This window comes from Bufo gargarizans, chromosome 1 (genome assembly GCF_014858855.1).
Source record: "Bufo gargarizans isolate SCDJY-AF-19 chromosome 1, ASM1485885v1, whole genome shotgun sequence".
NCBI lineage: Eukaryota > Metazoa > Chordata > Amphibia > Anura > Bufonidae > Bufo > Bufo gargarizans.
Genome location: NC_058080.1, coordinates 37,401,383 through 37,408,883, shown reverse-complemented (window position 1 = coordinate 37,408,883; position 7,501 = coordinate 37,401,383).

Here is a 7,501-nt window from a genome sequence, read left to right as displayed (position 1 = left end):
TGCGGCCGGCGGGACCCTCCCTAGTCTCTCCACAACAGGTACCCCCCCTGGCCCCGCCCCCTCCACAGCCTGAGTCCTCCCTCTAGTTACTAGGACTCTAGGAGGCGGAGCCGGAGGAAATCTTTTCTGCACGCACTGCGGCACTGGTGCCAGCCTGGCTCCGCCTCCGCTACGCCCCCATTCCGGCCCCCTCCACCGCCTACCTCATGTTCTCCTTCCTTGTGCGTGCGGCATACAGTGCGCCCTGGCCCACCTGCTCCTACTACAGCTCCTCCTTCCTGTAGGGCCCCATAGCCACTGCTATGGTTGCTATGGCGATCCCTACGCCACTGGATATTTGGCTTGTGAGTGAAATTTCCAGATGAACCTAAAATGCCCTCTAACCTTTACAGGTGAACATAATGTGACCTTCTCTGACCTTCTGAATGCACATGTCCAACTGTTCAGTGTTTCAGTACTTTTTGCACAACTTGCTGTTCTCTAACAAGGAGCTTAACAGCAAAATTCACAACAGGTGTTTGAGCCATGAATCGCCCAATACATTTTGTGGGTCAATTAGAATTGGTATTAAACAGTCCTCCTCATCATGCTGTTCACACTCTGACATCATGAGACCAAGACGACACCTAACAGTTGATCAGCAGGACCTCGCCTTTCGAGGCTTCAAGCAGGATGTTCTCAGATGGAAGTGACCACCGAGCTTAGAGTGTCACAGAGAGTCCTCAGCAGGTTGTATCAGAGATACAGAGACTGGAAGAGTCACAGAAAGGCAGAGAAGTGGACGTCCTTTTGCCACATCCCACACTGATGCCCGGGAGTCTGCATAACCTCCGCCCACACAGTGCTGCAGAGCGATCTGTGCCAGCAGGGGAGAGAGGACTGTGAGCTTCAGGAATGGGACAAGGGGAGGAGGTGCTGTGGGCTTTTGTGTTTTTTTTTAACACAGAGGGGGCATAATGGGCATTGCTAATGTGAAGGGGGCACAATGGGCATTTCTACTCTGGAGGGGGCACAGTGCACAGAGGGCAATACTACTCTGAATGGTGCACAGAGGGCATTACTATTATGAAGGGGGCACAGAGGGCATTACTAGCACAGAGGGCATTACTACTATTAAGGGGGCACATTGGGTATTTCTACTATGAAGGGGACACAGAGGGCATTATTACTGTGAAGGGGGCACAATGGGCATTATTACTTTGAAGGGGGCACAATGGGCATTATTACTATTAAGGGGCACAATGGGCATTACTACTATTAAGGGGCAATATTACTGTGAAGGAGGCACAATGGAGATTATTACTGTGAGGGGGCACAAAGATGGCATTACAACTGTGAACGGGGCACAGATAGGGCATTACTACTGTGAGAGGGGCACAATGAGGGCATTACTATGAAGGGGGCACAATAAAGGGATAAGTACTTTAAGGGGGCACAATGTGGGCATAACGACTGTTAGGGGGCACAATGTGGGCATAACTACTGTTAGGGGAAACATATCTGTACAAAACTACTGTGAAGGTTGTACAATGAGGGCAATACTACTGTGAGGGGGTACCATTTTTTTAAAGTATTGGGGGGGAAGTGCCAGAGAAAGGACCTGCTCCGGGTGCCAAACAACCTAGGCACGCCACTGCATGGGCCAGGAAGCTTCTACGCTGGAGGAGGGACCAGTGGCCTCAGTGCTGTTCACTGATGAAAGTCAACACTGAGCAGAAATTATGGTCACCAACGATGTTGGAGACGTCAGGAAGAGCGCTAATCATCAGCCACTGGTGAGCCTTTGGTGGTGGTGGTGTTACAGTGTGGGCAGGGGTGTCTAGTCAATACAGAACTGCCCTACACTCTGTGAATGGTCCAGTGACAAGCCCATACTACTAGAAGAACATAATCCAGTCATTGTGCCTCTGCAGGAACAACTCAGGCCTAATGTCATCTTCATGGAGGACAATGCTCCAGCTCATCGAGGTCGCATCATTAGGGAACGGCTGCTGGAGACTGGGGGACCTCAGATGGAGTGGCTGCACTTTATCCAGACCTGAATCCTATTAAAAACCTATGGGATCAGCTGAGCCGCCGTGTAGTGGCTCGTAACTCTGTACCCCAGAACCTCAATGACCTGAGGGCCACCCTTGAAGAAGAGTGGGATGCCATTCCTCAGCAGACAATACAGCGACTTGTGAACGGCAGGAGACGTCGTTGTCAAGCTGGAATTGATGCTCAAGACCACAGGACACATTCCTGAGACACTGACATTTCTGTGGCAGTGTACCCAGCACTGGGGTTGATGAGACACTGACATTTCTGTGGCAGTATACCCAGCACTGGGGTCGATGAGACACTGACATTTCTGTGGCAGTATACCCAGCACTGGGGTCGATGAGACACTGACATTTCTGTGGCAGTATACCCAGCACTGGGGTCGATGAGACACTGACATTTCTGTGGCAGTATACCCAGCACTGGGGTCGATGAGACACTGGCAGTATACCCAGCACTGGGGTCGATAAGACACTGACATTTCTGTGGCAGTATACCCAGCACTGGGGTCGATGAGACACTGACATTTCTGTGGCAGTATACCCAGCACTGGGGTCGATGAGACACTGACATTTCTGTGGCAGTATACCCAGCACTGGGGTCGATGAGACACTGGCATTTCTGTGGCAGTATACCCAGCACTGGGGTCGATGAGACACTGACATTTCTGTGGCGGTATACCCAGCACTGGGGTCGATGCGACACTGACATTTCTGTGGCAGTATACCCAGCACTGGGGTCGATGAGACACTGACATTTCTGTGGCAGTGTACCCAGCACTGGGGTCGATGAGACACTGGCATTTCTGTGGCAGTATACCCAGCACTGGGGTCGATGAGACACTGACATTTCTGTGGCGGTATACCCAGCACTGGGGTCGATGCGACACTGACATTTCTGTGGCAGTATACCCAGCACTGGGGTCGATGAGACACTGACATTTCTGTGGCGGTATACCCAGCACTGGGGTCGATGAGACACTGACATTTCTGTGGCAGTATACCCAGCACTGGGGTCGATGAGACACTGACATTTCTGTGGCAGTATACCCAGCACTGGGGTCGATGAGACACTGACATTTCTGTGGCGGTATACCCAGCACTGGGGTCGATGCGACACTGACATTTCTGTGGCAGTATACCCAGCACTGGGGTCGATGAGACACTGACATTTCTGTGGCGGTATACCCAGCACTGGGGTCGATGAGACACTGACATTTCTGTGGCAGTATACCCAGCACTGGGGTCGATGAGACACTGACATTTCTGTGGCAGTATACCCAGCACTGGGGTCGATGAGACACTGACATTTCTGTGGCGGTATACCCAGCACTGGGGTCGATTGGGGTCCTTCTGCCCACTGTGATGCCAGTTTTAACGCCCAGAATCTGTTCGGACCAGGCTGAACTCCACTGTGTCTGATGTGGGGCGTTCCCTCTGTGTCTCAGCAGTCCCAGGTCAGTGCCCGTCTTTTAACCATTTATTTCATACTCTTTTGTGCCCATTATTTTTCTTTTAATGCCGCTTTCAACCGATTTACGTTGTTAGCTATTTTTCTCAGGCAGGTTTATGATGGTTATATGGAGGCATCAGACCTCATACCCGTGACTATTTCCCGGTGCAACGAATATCCCATTTGCTTCTGATCAGAGAGATAAGACAGCCCTGACTCAACATAGGTTGTCAATATCTGAAATCTATTCTCCAGCACATAGTTATATAGGGCTTGTTGGGGGTGGGAACATAGTGTCCTTCCAGATCCAATTGCACCAATCCTCCTAGATCTCACAAGGCCTTGGGAATCATGTGTTTGTCAATATACAGTTGAAACTTTGCTAAACAATGCTGACATCTGCTATATACAATACATGAAAGGGTTATTTTACATTGAACAGGTTTCTCTCTTCATGCTAACAAGTTAAATAGGAAATCACAGGTTCCTGTCAATGTATGTGAGGTGAGATGTTAAATAGCCTTTTGGTCAGGAAGGCTGCTATTGTGTCCAGCACTGGCAGAGGGTGTGATATGTTAATGCGAGGTACTGCATTTCACAAGAGGAGGCTTGTATAATATATGTCTAATCTGTGATGTATCAAAAGTAAGATTATGAAAATCCCTTTGATACGTCATACCTCCCAACTGTCCCAGATCTGACGGGACAGTCCCGGCTTACAGTGGCTGTCCCGGTACGGGGAGGTATGTCCGGCTTTCTGGCATCTGTCCCTGCGTCCATAAGAAGGGGCACATAACTGGACATACTACTGGAGGCACAGCTGGGCACATTACTGGGGGCACAGCTGGGCACATTACTGGGGGCACATAACTGGGCATATTACTGGGGGCACATAGCTGGGCATATTACTGGGGGCACATAGCTGGGCATATTACTGGGGGCACAGCCGGGCATATTACTGGGGGCACATAGCTGGGCATATTACTGGGGGCACATAACTGGGCATATTACTGGGGGCACAGCTGGGCATATTACTGGGGGCACATAGCTGGGCATATTACTGGGGGCACATAGCTGGGCATATTACTGGGGGCACAGCTGGGCATATTACTGGGGGCACAGCTGGGCATATTACTGGGGGCACACAGCTGGGCATATTACTGGGGGCACAGCTGGGCACATTACTGGGGGCACATAGCTGGGCATATTACTGGGGGCACAGCTGGGCACATTACTTAGGGCACATAGCTGGGCATAATTCTGAGGGGGCACAATGTGGGCATAAATACAGTTTGGGGGCATTAAGAGGACTGGTTGGATAAGGTGCATAGTTATGTTTTAGGCGGAGCTAGATGCGTGGCCTAGTGCAGAATAAATTTGCCGTGGCACACCGCACGACGTGTCCCTCTTTGTTCAAGGCCGGTTATTTAGTGCCGGTAATTTTTTTTCTACCGGCAATGTAAATGCTGGCACTTTCCTGTGCTGACTGCTACTAATGAGCGCTCTGCTTCTGCAAAAAACGAAAAAAATCCCTCCCCTCCTCCATTTGCGCTGCTGACCTGTGACGTCATCACGCCGGAGTGCGGGTCCTGTCCTCCAGTCAGCAGCGCGAGCAAATGGAGGAGCGGAGGGATTTTATTTCTTTTTTAACTAGGGGGGCACTAACAGAGGCATTATTCTTACTGGGGGCACTAATGGGGGCATTATTCTAACTGGGGGCACTAATGGGGGCATTATTCTAACTGGGGGCACTAATGGGGTCATTATTCTTCCTGGGGGGCACTATAGGGGCAATTACTATTACTGGGGGCACTAATGGGGCTATTACTATTACTGGGGGCACTAATAATGGGGGCATTACTATTACTGGGGGCACTAATGGGGCCATTACTATTACTGGGGGCACTAATGGGGCAATAACTATTACTGGGGGCACTAATGGGGCTATTACTATTACTGGGGGCACTAATGGGGCTATTACTATTACTGGGGGCACTAATGGGGCAATAACTATTACTGGGGCACTAATGGGGCAATAACTATTACTGGGGACACTAATGGGGCCATTACTATTACTGGGGGCACTAATGGGGCCATTACTATTACTGGGGGCACTAATGGGGCCATTACTATTACTGGGGGCACTAATGGGGGCATTACTATTTCTTGGGGGGCACTAATGGGGCAATAACTATTACTGGGGGCACTAATGGGGCCATTACTATTACTGGGGGCACTAATGGGGCCATTACTATTACTGGGGGCACTAATGGGGCCATTACTATTACTGGGGGCACTAATGGGGCCATTACTATTACTGGGGGCACTAATGGGGCCATTACTATTACTGGGGGCACTAATGGGGGCATTACTATTTCTTGGGGGGCACTAATGGGGCAATAACTATTACTGGGGGCACTAATGGGGCCATTACTATTACTGGGGGCACTAATGGGGCCATTACTATTACTGGGGGCACTAATGGGGCCATTACTATTACTGGGGGCACTAATGGGGCCATTACTATTACTGGGGGGCACCAATATTATTGGAAGCCACAGTATGATAGCGACTTAACGCCCGGTGTCAGGCCACGCCCCCACAACGTGGCCAGTATTTATTGTTGGGAGGTATGTTGCTCACTGCAACTTTTTCTATCATTTAGGATAAATGTCCTGAAAATTCATGAAATAAAAAATACAAATGATGTGACTAGTGAGGAATCAGACCTGAGGCCATTATATACCAGACCCCAGTATACCACAGCCTGCAGTATTACACCCCAGACTCAGGGCTGCTGTCAGCCACACTAGGCCACAGGCAGAGCCCATTATATTCCAGACCCCAGTATACCACAGCCTGCAGTATTACACCCCAGACTCAGGGCTGCTGTCAGCCACACTAGGCCACAGGCAGAGCCCATTATATACCAGACCCCAGTATACCACAGCCTGCAGTATTACACCCCAGACTCAGGGCTGCTGTCAGCCACACTAGGCCACAGGCAGAGCCCATTATATTCCAGACCCCAGTATACCACAGCCTGCAGTATTACACCCCAGACTCAGGGCTGCTGTCACAGGCCACAGGCAGAGCCCATTATATACCAGACCCCAGTATACCACAGCCTGCAGTATTACACCCCAGACTCAGGGCTGCTGTCACAGGCCACAGGCAGAGCCCATTATATTCCAGACCCCAGTATACCACAGCCTGCAGTATTACACCCCAGACTCAGGGCTGCTGTCACAGGCCACAGGCAGAGCCCATTATATTCCAGACCCCAGTATACCACAGCCTGCAGTATTACACCCCAGACTCAGGGCTGCTGTCAGCCACACTAGGCCACAGGCAGAGCCCATTATATTCCAGACCCCAGTATACCACAGCCTGCAGTATTACACCCCAGACTCAGGGCTGCTGTCACAGGCCACAGGCAGAGCCCATTATATACCAGACCCCAGTATACCACAGCCTGCAGTATTACACCCCAGACTCAGGGCTGCTGTCACAGGCCACAGGCAGAGCCCATTATATTCCAGACCCCAGTATACCACAGCCTGCAGTATTACACCCCAGACTCAGGGCTGCTGTCACAGGCCACAGGCAGAGCCCATTATATTCCAGACCCCAGTATACCACAGCCTGCAGTATTACACCCCAGACTCAGGGCTGCTGTCAGCCACACTAGGCCACAGGCAGAGCCCATTATATTCCAGACCCCAGTATACTACAGCCTGCAGTATTACACCCCAGACTCAGGGCTGCTGTCAGCCACACTAGGCCACAGGCAGAGCCCATTATATTCCAGACCCCAGTATACCACAGCCTGCAGTATTACACCCCAGACTCAGGGCTGCTGTCAGCCACAGGCAGACTGGTCCAGAGCTTTCTGCCAACCACCTGCTACCATTGAATGGCGGACATGACGTCACTCGCCAATCTATCGGGCTGAATTATGAAGAAGGCGTGGCTTATCCGGACCAATGACGCTTGATGAAGTGAATGA